Source organism: Ambystoma mexicanum, chromosome 13 (assembly GCF_040938575.1).
Source record: "Ambystoma mexicanum isolate Mex_15411 chromosome 13, UKY_AmexF1_1, whole genome shotgun sequence".
NCBI lineage: Eukaryota > Metazoa > Chordata > Amphibia > Caudata > Ambystomatidae > Ambystoma > Ambystoma mexicanum.
The window spans coordinates 458359475-458375883 of NC_090938.1; the positions used below are offsets into that span (position 1 = coordinate 458359475).

The following is a 16409-nucleotide window of genomic DNA, read 5'->3' on the forward strand; positions in this document are numbered from 1 at the left end:
CCAAAGAACGCAATCATTGCAGTAGGCGGCATCAGATCCGTTCCATTTGTCCATAACAACGGAACCATTAATAAAAGTAAATATGCTTTCCGTAGATGTTTCATTACAAGATGGTTGGACTAAGGAGCCATAGTCTATCATGATAACCCTTTCATTTTGTTTTTTTTTTTTTTTAAATTAAACAGTATATTTCACTGTATGCATTTGGTATTCATTAGCTTTTTTATGTTTTCTTTTCAGGTGCAGTGCTCCTGGCCGAATGTATTGTACGTGTTAGCTATTCTAAAATTGGCTGGATAACTGGACTTCAATGGGACATTAAGTAGCAGAGCCAGCAATACATTGATTGCTGTCACTTGTACATTTAAGACACTTCTCTGTTTGACATTGCCACTGAGATAGTAAACTACTTGAGACAGGTGCATGTTTTTCACATTTTGACTGTAGCTTTAATTGTCTCATTGTAGTTGGTGTAATGTTCCAGGGACTAATCCTTTAGCATCAAAAGAGGTTGTGCAATTGCTGGAGGGGACCTTTTGTTTGCTAACAGTGTTTAAAGATATCATTATCCCTGGATACATGCAGGAATGGGCTGTAGTTAATGTTTTGCTAATTTTGTATATTTGAGTGGTGTGTGTCATTTGAAGGTGTTCGACCTCTGGAAAACAAATTCAGCATTTTAGCAGATGTTGTTATTCATTATGCTGCTGGTGTTTGTAATTGAGAACCTTGCTGGTGCTATTTGCAGCACAAGTGACTGTGTTTGTACCACTTTTACTGATGTAAGTGTGGGGACCGGGTTTGGCCGGCGGTTCTTTTCTCTGGTACATACACATTTTTTTCTTTTATTGGTGCAATGAAAATGGTCTTTCTGTTAATATATAAATGACACTTAATATATATGCTGTATTATTTGCTTGTTGTTTTCCCATCAGAATGATCAGTGCTGTCTTTTTTTTGTGCTGTAGGAGCATTTAACGTATTTTTGTGTTTCAACATTTGATATGACATTTATAACTCACCTATACACAAGTGCCAAGGGAAAAGGGAGGTGACAGTACTCTACATGGGATCAAAACAATAACAAAAGGGAGGTGACAGTGCTCTACATGGGATCAAAACAATAACAAAAAGTGTGGCCAGCAGGTGGCAAGTACAAGGGTAAGTGCAGACAGCAGGTGTCCAAAAGTGCAGGTAGGGGGACTGTAGAGTTACAGATATAGACCCAAGTGCAAGGGTTGCCGGTAGGCAGTGCTGGTGTGCAACTGGGTAAACAGGGACCTGGGCCCGAAATCCGAGGGTAGCCAGGTGACCAGTGCAGTATCAGACAGGAAATCAGCAGGGGAGAGGAAGAGAGAAGGCAGAAGCAAAATGGAAGGTTTTGAGGTTCTTCTGGGGCCAGAGATGGTTCTCCTCAAGCTTCAGAGAGGCAGAGAGGCTGTTCCAGAAGCAGGCCTCAACTAAAGAAATAGATCTACCACCAACTTGTTGCTTTGAGGAGCGACTGACCCTGCGGGTGTTTTAGGTGGAATTTGACATTAAGTGCAGTAAATTCCCAATGAGTAGTTTTTCATATTGCAATTTCAAATTGGGTATGTGTGATTGTAGGTGAACTGTGGTTGAATAGAGTGCAGGGAGCATTCTCGATAATTAGGTAACCCATTTGGTGATATTACAGTTTGGGCTATAATTCAGTAACTGTGATGTATGTGTTTGCGGAGTGTTTTGCTGGTAATGTTAGTTCGTGTTAGGATGGTCTCCATGGTTGAGTGAAGTTGAGTGAAGTTGGGATGTCTTTTTGTGCGGGTTTTTTTAAGTGTAATCTGTGTGGGATGTCTGGCATGCATGATATGTTTGCAATAGCATTGTAGGGCAGTATACTTCTTGTGTTCCCAATTTTTTGTTTACGGGGGACCAGTTTCGCGGCAGGAAGGTACGATGAGCACTAAAAGTATATCAAATATCAAATAAAAGTGCCGCCCTGATGAGGGCCCATTAAACAACTGACCAAGAGCATTTGGAAAAGTTTATCAGGCATAGTGGCTGAAACACGTGTCAACAAGAACACGTCTTGAGTGACTGGATGACCATTTTATCCATAAAGGACACATGAATATTGCTGTCTGAAGTACCATAATAACTGTATGTCTTTTGAAAAAGCTTAGGTAAAAGTTTTGATTAGGTCAACATGGTTTCCTATGTTCAAAGGTGGGAACATAGACTAGACTCTGTACTTCTCTTTGTTCCTTGTTGACTTCCATGAAACACGTCAAACTTGTATTGTAGATATGGTGTGTCACAACTGATGAAGTCACATCGTACTGACCCCTAGGCACACAAATGTCTGAATGAATTTGTCTAAAATGTGTTTGTTTTGTAAAATGGTTTTGAACCACCAATATTATTACAAATAACAAAAAATGTATTTCGATGCTAAAAAGGGGTGCGAGTTGGGGGGATTAGTATGGTTACACAGGGTGTGATAATGGTCTGCATCTATGTTGATGTTCTGCTTAGAACTGCTGTGTATGTGAATCCAATATATATGTGAGTGCGAATATATACTTCCCCACATGCTCTGGCACTATGTGCAAACCTCCTTGTCCATATCCAAGGTTTAGTTAGCCATACTCAAAATAACCCATCACACACTGGCCTGCAGAGTAAGCACACCATGCCATACCCAAGATAGTGGCAAGTACTGTTCTGAGCTTATGATTAGACATGCTTTTACAACTTTCATAATCACAAAATTGATAGTGTAGAGAATTGAACACATGGTTTGTAAAAGGGAGTAGTCATGGAAACAGAGTTTGGATCTTTCCATCCAGGTTTCAAGTCCTAAAAAATAAAGTGGGGGGACTCATCAACAAATGCAAGGGAATGTGACGTTGGCAGAAATTAGCAGGTCAATGTGAAATATGCACATTTCAATAAATTGGCTTTGCATAACCACTCAAATTGCACAGGGCGAATGGCATTTTCCTTTCAGAAAATCAACACACACACAAACCTAGAGAGGATTTTTTCTTCTAATAGTGTTTTTGAAAACGTTAAAAGATGTGCATGTTTTAAACTCCAAGAACCAATAGAAATGTTTTCCCTGGGACTTGCAGTACCTAAATTAGACATTTCACCTTTAGTTGTTTGTTACTTTTTGCATTAGGTTATATAGTGCGGTGGTGAAGTGTCTGGCCTACAAACCTGATGACTGTAGTTCAATCCCCGTCGTCGTCGGCTTTAATGCATACATTCAAAGAGGACATTCAATGTTTCTCATTTTAGCTGTGGGGGACTGAGTCCACCCTCTGAAAAAAGTGGGTGGACTTTGTCTCCCCCCGCGTGTACCCTCGACTTGAGCCCTGTTTCCATCCATTCTTCTTTTTCTTTGTGAACTTTGAGTACAAATGGCCTAATAGGACTTCCATTCAAAACACACTGCTTGGTTCAAATGTGTGCCACTGTTTGTAAACACATTGCCTGAGAACAAAAACAGCAGAGCATACAAAAGACATAAAAACAAATACAAAAAAAAACTATTATGAATGTGTACAAGAGTGTGCCTGTTCTGAGAAATTAACAATATTTTGTGGAGTAGATCAAATCCACGGCCCCTGGGGGGATGCCAGTCAAGGGTTCTACCTTTGTGTTTGGCACAGTTCTGGCAGCGATTTGCTCCTGAGAGCTAATGTGCCTGAATCCCTCTTATGTTAGGATGGCCAAGCCACCAACCACAGATGCAAAAGCAAAGATACCTTAATCGTTCTGACCAGAGAATGGTATAATTGGCAATGATGTTGAATATCTGCCTCGCCTCTAAAGCAAATGGAGAAACCTTGAAGGCGTAGGCGGGCATCCCGAGCACCGGAAATAATGTGGTGGAGGTAAAAACAGGAATACAATCAAAAGATCAGCAAAGGTTTTATATAGCAGCCAGTAGCAAAGGAATATATTGTTAAATACCTGTATTTCTAAAATTATTTCTACCAGGCACACTTGGCCTTGTTTATTTTTTATTTATTTTTTTGGTGACAGTATGCTATGGATTTTTGTTTTTGTTTTATTTATAACAGTAAGGACTTTCTTGAGGTTGACGTTGCACATTGTGTTACATTGATTTGATCCGAGTCTTCATTCCCCCGCTTATGCAGTTGGGGAGCATTTAAAACTTAGACATGCTGCAGTACTTGTGTGGGAGATTAGCACTGGCTAGCCACATTGCAGCATCATCCACTTATGTGTGCATAAGGGCCTACCTTATCACAGAGAAATACAGTTACTGGCTGATAGAGTGGCCCCATTAAACATCAGGCGATGAAAGATACATGTGTGGCTTTAACTAAGGCTTTAAGCAGAGTGCTAATTCTGCTAAAGCTGAAATAGCTAAGTGCATACTAAAATTAATCATCGTGAATACAACATGGAGGACATGTGGCTGAAGCAGATCGCTATTGTCTGCTCTCTTCCTCCTCAGCAAGTCTTTTAAACTTTAAACCAGCCACAATCTGCATATGACATGCATCAGAATGTCCACAGCCTCATAAGACTGTGCCTGCCCTCCTTGTGATGAGGATGTGTATGTGCGCGTGCTTCAAACATTTTAATGACAAGGAGATACCTAATAGGGAAACGATAGAAAATGTCTCATAAGACAGTATTGGTAATGTATATGGGATATTTTGGAAGCACAAAAGTGGTTGGATGTTATTTATTCTCTGTTTCTGGTGACAAAAATAGTGATATTACTAAATACCACTTTAAAATACAACATGGCTTGAAATAATTATGACAACTCTGCAAAATTATGACAACAATTATGACAATTCCAGCAAAATTACAAGGGACAACTAGGATTTACCTCATATAATCTTTGTTGTTTAATCCTAAAGATAAATACTCAAGTGTTTATAATTGTCCTGACTGGTGAGAAGTGACTTCAACTAAATACAATAACAGCACATTAATACATTAACACACTCATACAAATATCTCCTAACATCCTATATAAAGGGCCTCCTCACGAGTTTGGTGGTAACCCTTAAATGCGGTGGTAGCACTATTACTGCTGCATTTAAGGGTCCGCCAGATCATGGCCTTGGCGGATTTCCCCCAGCTCTGAGCTGGGGGGAACTCTGTGGCAAAATTGCCAATTTTTGGTGCTGTTATCGCCGGCGGGAAATCTGCTGGCAGTAATAGCACAAATTTTCCCCATTGGGCCCAATGGGGAATGAGGAATTTCCAAATGGGCCCAATGGGGAATGGCACTAACCGTTCTGCCAACCCCGTGATCTGGCGCTAATAGCACCGGGTGGTTTGGCGGTAGGGCTATTAGCGCCGGCGGTAATACCAGCGGCATTACCACCCAACTCGTGATGAGGCCCAAAGTCCGGATACTGCTGGTGGAGACAATGGGCCTCATCACACAGACAGCGGTAACCATGGCGCTATTAGCGCCATGGTTGCCGCCGGTATTTTACCGATTCCGCCTTGGTGAATGGGGGAATTACCGCCCCATTCCAAGGTTGGCGGGGCGGTAATTCCCCATTCACCAAGGCCCTTCCCCATTCCCATTTGAGCCCCTATAGGGCTCAATGGGAATGGGGAAGGAGCAAATAACGGTACCGCTACTAGAGGTACCGTTATTTGCCCTGAAGTCCCTCAGCGGGTCCCTTCCTTAACGTGTGGTCTGGCCACACGTTAAGGACGGGACCCACTGAGGGACGTCGTAGTATGGCGCTAAGGGATTACCGGCACCGGTGCCCTTACCGGTGCCGGTAATCCCTTAGCGCCATCCGTGTAATGGGCCCAATGTGTGCCACCACTCAGACAAGCCTAGGTGAGATTAATACTACTGCAGTGGTGATTTGGAGCAATATGAAAGCATAACACCTAAGGATTCAGTATCAAGTAATACGATTCTTTACCTATTCGTCTAAGTCCTTGTCACGCCTTTCAGATGTTGTATGCTGCCAAGTAAAGTGTCTAAATGGATGGCCAATGTAAATGGCCAATATCTATCCTTAACAAGTCCTGGACCTTTGATCTCTTGAGGATTCACAATACGTCCTTCCTGGACATTGGCTTTCTCTCGGGATTCCTAACAGATCCATTCTAGACCTTAGCATTCTCTCTCAATTCACAGTAGGCCCCTCCTGGTCCTTGGCTTTATCATGATTGAAATCTGGTTTCCCCTAGATATTAGCTTTATCAGGGTCATAACAGGCCCCTTTAGACCTTTACCTTTCTCAGAATTCACATTATGTACCACGTGGACCTTTGTTTTTATCAGTACTCATAACAGGTCCATCCTAGATAGTAGCTTTATCAGGATCCCCAAGAGGTCCCTCATCTGCACTCTCCCTATTGATTTCCAGCGACCCAAGTTATACGTGTTGGAGCATGAAGCCTGCAATCATAATATTTCCTGGCCTTCAGACAGTAAAAGGTGAAGTCTTTCCCATGGGATCAAGAACATTGCAGGGTCACTCATAATGATGATTTGGTTGTTGCATGCTTGAAATCCAGCCCTCTGTCCAGTGTGGTTACCTGCAGGTAATTCTGGCAGTAGAACCTCTGGCAATCAGTATGCTAGAGTGCTGTCTGAAATATAATATACTGCATCACTGGCGGTATGGCGAGTGGGTGGGATCCTGGTTCAACCACATTCTGGGAGGCATACCAGGTATCAGCTGTGCTAGCCCAGTTCCTGGCCCTCACTTCCCCAAATGCAAGGATGGAAAGTTCAGACAGCTCAACACAGAACCTAAATATATAATTTGGACTTTTAAAAATCCAAATGTCATGCCTCTATTTAGAGATGAACATGGAATCCTCGTAACAGATATTGTGGTTGCCATGTTTACTGAGGTGGCCTATGAACTACAAAATAAACAGTGTTTTCCTGTAGATAAAAATCAAAGTGACTGAAAAATACATTTGAAAAGGGGAAATGGTATGGCTATTTAGTCAAAAAATCCTAAATAATGTGGCTACATTTGGCTTTACTTCTCTGCTGGCTCGTCTGAATCTTTTGGTTGTTTTTGTTTCCAATATAATATGATGAACTACTGCTACCACTGAAGACTTTGATGACAATTGCAAAACATTTCTAATTAGAGGTTTAACTGGGTTTTCTCTTTATAAACATGTAGGTCTGATATGGTGGATTTTGGAACCGTCTATGGTTAAAAATACAGTCAGAGAAAATTGTTACAAAAATAAGGCTATTTTCTTGATGTATGATTTGTGCCTGAAAAACATAGTTTTGTGGTGAGTGTTTTTTGAGAGTTTCCCCAAAATATTTCTCAGAACACGTTTGCATCATCTGGGTGCTAATAGAAGGAAAGATACACATCTTAAAAACCTTGATGAGAATAAGTATAGACCATCAGCTAACAGATTACTATGTATTGGCTACTAAAATTCAGGTATCTTGCATGTTAAAAGATAGGTGTGATGTGTTTGATAACTGCTGGAAAGGCTTTACTTTGAATACTTGTGTTGTGATCACTAACTGATTGCATGCTTGGTGCAATGTTGGAACTCTCTATAATGAATGTTTTTACTTTTCTTGCTTTCCTTGTAGTCTTTTCCAGTCGTTCAATTCCCTGTTTAATGTGTAAGACTATAATTTGCATGATGAGATTGCGGTTAAAGTTTACTTTCATTATCTATATATATTAATCTTCATAACAATTGAAGAAAAATGGTGTGTTAACAAACAAATAAATACAATTAAGTACATTATATAGTATTTTGATTTCCAGCAGTGGTGGCATGCAAATTCCAATGCAAGTTTGTGGTGGGATTCAGGACTCTTGAGCTCACTGTAGATATTTTCAGATCACCCTTACATTTATTTGGAAGGGCTGCAAATTGGCAAGTGGCTATTTTTGACAATACACCAATGCTGAGTGTCTTGCTCCAAATTAGTTAAGTACTAACATGTTTGAAATCTTAATACATGGTTAATACGTGCCTTGGTGTGTGTGTTGCATATAATAATGATTTCTGCATACTTGCATGGTGATACATCCTTATCAGTAAAAGTAAATAATGGCATCTTGGAAAACAAACACTTGATCAATAATACCTTTGTGAAAATTGAAAATGGAGAAAAGTTAAATTCCAAGACTAATAATGACCATTTATCAAATGGTCTATATACATTTAAAAAAGGTTGTGTTTGTGAGTTTGTGGGTTTGTTTGTGGCATTCTTGGGGAAGTAACTACTCATTGATGGTGAGGTCTGGTGTCATGAATTTTGCATGGAATATTCTTTATTTCATTGCCGAAGTAATGCAACTATTTTCGGCTCGATAGGTCATCCCGTTCCCAAAATCATTCATCTTTTTTTTTTTGTTTGGCTTTGTTTTTCGGCATTATGTTTTGTGGTGTTACACCACCATCTACTGGTCATTTGTAGAAAGTGTTCATGCATTGAAGCTGAAACATGATCAACACCTGATTAACTTTTATCGTAACATTTTTACAAAGATTTCACCCTCAAGTACTTCACCCTCATGACATCAAATGGAATTTTGCTACAATTTCAAGATGACATAGTTGAATCAGTTGATTTGAATCAAGTTCCATATTTAACAAAAAGACTTCTTTCTTCTGTATGCTCTCCTTTCATTAATGCTTTGATCCCACAAATATATTTTTACAGAAATGACACGAAAATAGAGAGCAGTATTTAATCCCAACCGAATCAAAACAAAACATCAAAAGCTGAAACCTAATCAACATTCTGAAGAAGGAAGATCTCAAGACCATAAAGCTCATAGAATTCAACATGCTTTTAGACATAACAATGAAAGTGTTGAAGAACCTGAAGCAAGACTTAACAATCAGAGAATTTGTGCAGCTAAAAACAAAGCAACAAAACCGCTGGAGAAACTGAAACATGACTTGCTGTTATGAGAATTGGTGCTGCTGAACAACGAATGAATGAAACTGCTGAAGAAACTCAAGCAAGATTTACACATCTGAGAATTTGTGCTGCTAAAAAACGAAGCAATGAAACTGCTGAAGAAACTGACTGAGACTTACCGATCAGAGATTTAAAAATCTAAGAATGGAGATTCTGGGTGAACCCGGGTAATTAGGTTAGTATAACATAAAAAAGAAAAGTATTTTTAAAAAGAACACAAATCCAACTGTCATAAAATTATATACAAATATTAAAGAAATGTAACTACAATTCTTTTGAAAAAGTAAAGACATGAAGGAGTGGTTTAGAGTCAATTTATTAACAAAAAAGTTAAGTTCAATATGGAGAAAGGGATAGATGGAGGAAGATAGGTGCCGGGGTGACCAGGGATTAGGAAAACATAGCAGGATTAGAAAGAATGGGAATGTGGATGAAGTGGGAAACTTTGTAAAAGACAGAATAAGAATCTTCCCCCATTGTATGAAATACTGTAATTGTTCTTAAAATGTTATGTTTTTCTTAAAATAAATAATTTTATTTTTCACGTTAAATTACTGTTATAGGATACATTTGTTTGTTTTTAATTTTGTCAAATTACATTTTGTTACGTCAATGTAAACTTTGTCATAGTAACATAGATCCCTTTTAGCAGGAATTTGGCCACCATGTCCTCTCTCTCATTTGATGTCTACCATTAGAGATATTTAGGCACTAACGAAATTATGAGAGCCCCTAGTATCTTATTCTCCAAAATGAAGCTTTTTGCAAAAAGTGTATAATTTAACACATTATTTATGCATGAGTCAAATATGTTTGCTTGGCAAAAGAAAGCTAAACATGAAAACATGAAAATGAAATGGCTGAGTTTAAATTGTGTATACAATGTACATTGTTTGGCGTGTATCATAATACAACTCAGTGGCTGCACTGAAGAGAATGTCCACAGCTTTGGAAATGCCTTGTAAATAATTAATAATATCCAGCTCCCCTAGGTGTACCATGTGGTTAGGACTTTATTGCTGTTAGAACCCCAGGTGTATGGCCTGTGGTTCTGATAGCAATGATTACGTTTTGCCTCAAGCAAATACTCACTCAACATAGCCACCATGGAATATAGAGCCGCTCTTCCATTTCCATGGTGGCCGAGGGCAATTGAGGGGTGGATTGGTGGTACTGCTGACATTATGAATGATATGTGGTAGTCAGGGAGCAGAGGGCAGGGTTGGGAAGCAGCAGGGGGTAGGGGAGAGAGAGGGAAGATGGCAGGTGGTTGCTTGGAGTGCAGGCTTCATCGTGAGATTCAGCCCACAATCTGAGCAACATGATAGGAAGCTGAATTTGTCCCAGGTGATAATAAAAAGGAATGGGCCCATCAAAAAACAGAGCAACGTCTAATGAAGAATGCATGGCTCACAACATGGCAGCATAATATATTCTCCATTTATACTTGTATTCCTGCTTCAATCCTGCATAATGCAAGCTTTATATCTTGACAAATTTGAAGGAAAAAATTGATTTTATTTGATCATTTGAATATGTACAAGAACTTCTGTCTTTCTGTTTTATAATGATTTATTTCTGATTTCTCTATTAAATGTGGCAAGAAAATATATTTCATACAAACATTAAAATGCATAACTATCTGGACAAAACGTCTAAATGTAGAAGGAGTTGAACTTGTCAGGTGTATTGACCCACGTTTGATTCATTAAGCTGCAACATTTGGTGCTGTGGGCTTAGAAAATCCAAGATGGCCAAAAAGCCCACATGTGCGCCAGAATCCAGGAGAACCGCGCAGTTTGTGCGCACACCAAAATGGTCGCCTAACCTTCCACCGACTAGTGCGAGCGTGATGGGCCAGGGGTGCCATGAGTGGAATGTGTGCCAAAGGAAAAACAGCAGTGCCTGTTAGCTTAAAAAGCCCTTTGAAATCACCTTGGTTTCTCTGAATGCAAGCTAAAAATGCCTATGTCAAACATTGCAGGATATTCAAAAATCTCACAGAACACCAGCAGACATTTGGCAGAATGAAGTTTTGTGTGCATACAAAATCTGGAAAGAAAAAGAGCCCAAAACAATGTTCATAACAAAACTGGCTGAGCTGTGGAGGTCAGCAGCTTAAGTTAAACTGAACTGAAAACCACTAAAATCAAAATGTTTAAATTAAATGAGGGACCTACTTTTGAGTGTCACATAGTTTGTAACTGTTGAAATGTCATAGTTTTGAACTTAGAATCAGCATTCTAGCTGCATGTGTAAAAATTGTCAGTTTGGTTTGAATGTAGAAAACTGGGAAGAAAAAGTGACATTTAGCTGAAACCTGGCTTAATGAAACTGTATTCTGCCTGACAACTACCCCCGACAGGAGGTGAAACTGGATCAACAGCTGTGTTCCCAGGACTGGCTGCATTCTGCTGCCCCCACAAAAAGGAGGTGACACCTCTCTGATTGAATTACCTGGGGACTGCAGGAAACTGAACAATGGACTCAGGCAAATGTTATATTGGGGGGGCTGTAAAGTGGCTTCCTCTTTGGAGAAGTGGGAGGGGAAGTGCCTGTGAGAGCCAGCTGAGCTTGGGGGAAGTGGATAAACCAGTTCTTCCACCATGTGATGTGGGAAGACACACCCCTTTTTGACCAGGGCATAAGTTAAAAAGATAGATAACTCATAGTGCGGACTGGTCAAAATTATATAAGTAATATCATTATTCTTGTGATTTTTCTGTGCATGTTTTAAGAGGCGTTAGGACCCTGTGGTGTATTCTGGGGGGTTGCTAGCAGAAAATAGGGTCTCACTCCAAATGTCTGCATGTTAAAAATCTGACACTTCATCAATTAATGTCCATACTCCTTGCGCACATGTGTGTAATTTTTGGTAAATGTCCGATATTGGTAAACCAGTCAAAAAGCGCAAAATGTTGTCATTTTTGAATGCAAACCCCCGGGAAGATCAGAGGCGGACAAGCATGGACCATAAGGAATATATAATGTGTACATGTAATTTCAAAAAATTGTGTATCTGGGAAATATGTATTTGAATCAAATATAGATTTGTAGGCAAATTGACCAGGGGAGGATCCTCTGACCCATAAACAGACCTCATCATGATGACAATCCATTTCCTTCCCCCAATCATGGGAGATGGGAGAATTGGGCCAATGACAAGTAGAGAGGGGCAGGCTCAGCTATGCCACGCACACACCCACTTCCAAAACACATAAAAAAGAGACTGCTGGGACAGGTAGAGACATTCAATTCCATTTTCTGTGGGACGCTCTGCCGGGAGACTCCAGACTTCACATCCATCAATCTTCAGAGACCAGAAATTTACTTCAGAACTTAAAGCAGGGGCCTAAACCCACAAACTGAGAAATCTTCTCAGCAGGCCTCAGCATCCTTAAAATCATTTGCAAACTATTCCACAGCCGGGCGAGCTGTCTAAATTCTTTTGCCAAGAACTTTTGCCAGTACCCAGAAAGCAGTGTTACATCCAGAATCCACTTGATCGGGACCGGAAAGCAGAGAAGTATCCAGAACCAGAGGTCGCTGTATCCAGAGAGGCTAGACCGGCAGAGCAGAGCTGACCCAGACCGCTGTGAGCAGAACCAGAGATCCGGATCGCTGTGAGCAGAACCGGTGCCTGATTGACCCGCCGAGCAGACAGAACTGCCGCCGGATGTGTTGACCAGATCCGTGACAAGGCCTAGTTCAAATTTATATTGTGAGTACCTAGCAGAACTATGCAGAACCAATCTCTTAGTTAAAATAATCTAATTCAAGCTATTTTAACCTAAGTAGAACTGCCTCCTAGAAATCGTGTCATCTGTCATTTTTAAAGCTGCACAACTGTCACCTGTCATTTTGAGTTTTACTTTAAATCCGAAAATCTACCTTTATTAAATCGTCCGTATCTCTGGAACCGTTTGGGCTAGGAACGAAATTTCCAACGAACCTAGAAGCGACTTCCTACTCCCTATACTTTTTCCGCAATCGCGATTTACGCACTCACGAAATTTACAGCGATTTGCGATTTTGGCTCAATTTCTCCACTTGTCAAAATAGCTGCTCCATTCTTTCCTTTGTTAAAAAATCCATTTGCAACCTGGTAATAACTCATAGAGCATTGCTAAAGTGAGCCTGAACTAATACCAACAAGCATCTCTCACTCACCCTGAATCTCTAGAGGGAATTAAAATCAGTTAGCATATTTTCCCATCCGTTGCCATCACATTTAAAAGCATTTTGGGCTTGTGTTTCAAACTTCTACCTGTTTCCTCTAAGCTTGCTGGGGGGGAACTGAATTTCGTATTGTATTTGATTGCATTCCTGAGAACTGTGTGCTCCTCTTTCCATCTCCTTCCATTTCTTACATTGCATAGGGGGGGGGGTGAATTGCCAGAGAAAAAGTGGTTACATTGTTGTTGGCTGAAATCATATCAAGTTTATTTGATGTACTGCACTTATTTCACCTTGCATTTCCTTGAAACCATCAAGCATTTTCAGCTACCTCATCCTCTATACTACTCCTAAGTAATCAAGTGTACCACTGTAACATTACCCATTGTGGATCCACATCATATGTCTCAGTGTACTATCAGATATTAATTTATTATAAAAGTGTGATATATATATATATATATATATATTGTTTAATTTTCCAAATAAAATTTTTAATTTGCAAAACAAACCTACTTCTTGGCTCAGTGGGGTCAGGGGGATTCTAAGAGGGGGGTGTTATATAAGGGTTGTCATCCAGAGTACATGAACTGGACCTAATAATATATCAATAAGGGTTTCCCTCAGCATCCCAGACTAGGCATTGACTTAGCTGTAGTGTTGAAGTGAAGCCGCTTAACAATCTGACCACATGAAAGCATAGCTTTTGTAAAAGTGACGTTTGCATAAAGTGCTTCAATATGTTCTGCTTTTAACAATAACTAAAGCATGTGATCAAGAATTAAAATAGAGCTGAAAATACAAGAGGTCTCAAGATGTGCCTCCAAAAAAATTTTCCAAGCCATGTACTAATTTCCACATTGATCAAACACGCGGTAATCAGCCTATATCATGCATTTGAAATCACATACAATTATAACAGTGAATCTATCACAATAAACACATAATCAATCGCTTCAAAGCTCATATGCTCTATGTCGCATAATTTTTTCAAGAAAATAAGTAATCAGCCAACACGTTTCAGGTGATGCCCTTCCTCAGAGTTGATACTGACAATTACAAGATCTGTTCCTTCGGGTTCGATGAGTAGAAAGTGCATAGCACAGTATTCGCATGATATGTACATGATACACAGTCAGTGGAAAAACAAACAACATATAAGAAAATAAAGAGAACATATGAACTCACACTAGTGCATGCACTATCTACTGACATTAACTATAACTCAGACAACATTAACAAATAAAAAGTGCACGAAAATAACTTGACAGAATATTTCACTATATTTGCAGTGAATTGTAAGATTGTATTGTTATCTGTGTTTATGTGCCATGGGGTTGGTGCCGTGCAGCTGGGCAGGTCATTGCAAGTTACCCAGCAAACCAAATTAAAGAGATCTCTAAAACATTCACCCCTGACCTTACAACCGTGCCCTGGTGGTACACGATCTTTCAACATGTGAAGGTTGGGCTGCCTCGGCAGCACCTGTACTAACATTAGAACGATACAGAGAAGGTTAGCATGGCCCCTGCACAAGGATGACACGCAAATTCGTGAAGCGTGCCATAAAAAAGAAAGAATGTGAAGGTTGACTATTATTTTACTCAGTCATACCTAAATTTGTATTCTTCACTGACCCTGTGTTCAACAAAATGTGCAAATAGTTGTTGTTTGTGAACCAACTGTTGTCAAATATAGGGTGCTCGGTTATGTTTGATAGTAAACTTATAGTCCTCAAGCAGCTTTGTCTCTTGGACACATTTCAATGCTGCAAGCAAAAAAAGCAATTTCCTAAAAAATAACCACAAGATGCATATTGTGAAGTTATAGTAACAGTACCTTGATGAGTTTTCATGATAGTTCAATTAATGAACAGGTTTGGCTGAACGGGTTTAGATGGAAGAAGGCAGCTCAACTGATGCACAGTTCTGATGGGGAAATAAAAAAAAACCAAAAAAAAAATGTCTCTTGATTAGTACACCGTACATCGATACATGTGTTTGTTTGTGTGCTTACACTAGCGTCTGTGGATTCTAATGTATTAGTTCTGTACTCTCCCGTTCGGTTTCCAGGTCTGAGAAAGAAGGAGATTTCTCAGGGTGCAATACGCAGTGCCCTCGTGCAGTTCGCTGTACTAATAGACTACAGCCTATCATGTGTCATCCTGAAAATGAAAAGACGGTGTCACAATTAGTGCACCGTCCAGTATGGGTATAACACTGCTCAATTCTATCTCTGTGTAATTTCCTCACGTACAACTGACCCATGTAGATGCTTCTTCTGAAATAGAAGTGTCCCTGCAAGGTGCTGAACGTGGTGGTGTGATAGGCGTGTTAGCGAACGTGTCCACTTTGTCTGGTTAAACTGTCCATAAACACTAAAAAGGGACTTTTGTTGATCCTGAGCTACTTCTCCCTGATGACCAGCGCCATGTCCCTATATTACTTTTCTTAGGAGTTGTGACTCAACATATTGTAATAATTGGATCTAATCTCGCTACCGGTACCATTCCCCCTTTATTGACACTATTACATTATGTAATGGGTTACATCTAATTTCTGTGTTCTAACCGCATTTATAACTTGTTTTGTGTCATTCCCCAATTAATTGGCACCATTAACGCATCTGATGGATTGTGTCTTATCGCGGTATGGTAGCCATATTTCCATGAGCAAATTCTAATATTATTATATTAAGCACCTATTTTGGTATAATGTAGTTTGAAATTTTAAGCATCCATGCAAATTACCTGAGCCTCTTCCAATTACATGCTCTAATAAATTGCATAAGAGGAGTGACGTTATAATTGTAAGCCCCTGCTGTTATGTACTCACAACTCCAACAGCATCACACTGCCTCATGTCGGAGAACATCATATCACATAGAATGTTCAATTTAAAAAAAAATAAAATTGTACACTCAAACAATAGATAACTATTATCCCAAAATAAATTGCATGCTTATCCTACCTTACTCCTATAATTAGTGAAATATCTCATCATCGCCTATATCAAAATCATGGGAAATAACTGTTATCATAGGCACAGATCTTTTATCTGATTGGATGTATAGACATTTGCCTCGAAACCAGGTCACTGATTTTGACCCATTACTTTGCACACCCATGACCAAGAATTCAAGTCATACTTCAGGAGCATTGGACTCAACTACTTCCTTCGCAAATATGTGTATTTTACACAAACCAACAAAAATTCTGGGATATCATCCATGTTAGCAGGTCTCCCATCCATTTTTTTTCTTTTTAAAAACCCGCTGTTCTCAATTCAATAATAATGAA

The 16409-nt window shown here is 39.6% G+C and overlaps 1 non-coding gene across 1 annotated transcript; it reads left to right on the forward strand.

Annotated features, from left to right (window-relative positions):
- Nucleotides 1-14579: 14579 nt before the first annotated feature.
- LOC138522157 (U6 spliceosomal RNA) lies at nucleotides 14580-14684 on the forward strand. The gene has a single exon (XR_011283261.1). It is a non-coding gene; the product is annotated as a U6 spliceosomal RNA (small nuclear RNA).
- Nucleotides 14685-16409: the final 1725 nt, after the last annotated feature.